Source organism: Myotis davidii, unplaced genomic scaffold (genome assembly GCF_000327345.1).
Source record: "Myotis davidii unplaced genomic scaffold, ASM32734v1 scaffold827, whole genome shotgun sequence".
Taxonomy (NCBI): domain Eukaryota; kingdom Metazoa; phylum Chordata; class Mammalia; order Chiroptera; family Vespertilionidae; genus Myotis; species Myotis davidii.
The window spans coordinates 1231969-1233362 of NW_006297815.1; positions in this window are offsets into that span (position 1 = coordinate 1231969).

Consider the following 1394-nt stretch of genomic DNA (forward strand, 5'->3'; position numbering starts at 1 on the left):
GACTTGGAAATTCCCCCGTCATCATACTCTAAATTCTTACGAACTCTTGGGTTTGTGTCTGTCTCCTCTAAGGAGCTAGAGGCAGTCTTTTGAATTTTATATTAATATTATACATATTCATGTATTATAGAAAATACTGGGTTTTTTTTAGACCTGGCTGTTATTCTGTGGTTTGTTGTTGCTGTTGTTCTTCTTCTTCTCCTTCCAGATAAAATTTAGATGTGTTCTGTTAAATAAAGTAAAATAAAACAAAAAATAAAGAAGTCACATCACTCAGCTTACTAAAGTTTTGATCGGATTTTGTTGAAGAATGTTGTGTCTTGCTATTTAGGAAAACAGTACATGTCTCCATTCGCATCACTTCTTTTGTGTAAGTTCTGCCCAATTTTTGCCTAATTTTTGTTAATCTAGCCCTAAACTCTGAATGCTACTGTGAATGTAACTTATTTCTTATTACTATCATTGGCATAAGAGGAACAGTTGATTAAGTGACATCATGAGAATGAAACTGATCTGGTGTGATTTACTGAAAACATAATGGCCCTTATATTATGCCAAGAAATGTGTAACCTGAATTTAGTTGGAGGAAAGAGAGAGAGAGAGAGAGAGAGAGAGAGAGAGAGAGAGGATGGGAGGAAGAGAGAGAGCAAAAGTAGCAAAATATTAACAACTGTGAATCTAAATAAACAGTTTATTCAGGTGTTTTGTTCAGAATGAATCATCCTGTAACTTTTCTCTACATTTGAAATTTTTCAAAATGAAAAGGTAAAAGGGGTAAGAAAATGATTAACCACATGTTTAAGGGAAAGATCAAAGCAATAGGATCCTAGTTTAATAAAAGTATCACCTAACGCAGTCACTCCTGGGAGAGGAACTTGTGTTTGCCTTTGATCTGATCTTCCTTTGAGTTTTGTGTACGTGGCCTTTTACCTAGTTTTAGAGCGTCGCTTTTGAAATCCAGTTTGGAGATGTTGCTTGCATTCCTTGGGGAAAACTTGCTGGTAGTGGGTATTAATCTTTCACTGTACGGCAGGCCTGTATTTTTTAGTAAGTTAGTTAAATGTTTTTGTTTTCATACGTGCAGCTGACATACATCTGTCTTTCTCAAGGCAGCTTTGAATCTAAAGTGACACTGGTTGCAGGTGGAGCCAGTTTCAGCTCCTGAAGGTTTAGGGGGAGCCAGGGCTCCCAGGAAAAGTAGAGATGATTTTGGACAACCATCACCCAATTCACCAAATAAGGCGGGACTTCTAAAGACTGTCCCTAAGGAGAGGGGCTCGGAGACTGATGGGTAACGGAGTCCTGAACTGGATGGATTCCTGGGAGGAGGCGCCGAGAACTGGTCCTCGCAGCTCCCTCTGCGCATGCGCAGTTCTTCCTCATTGTTCGCCCGC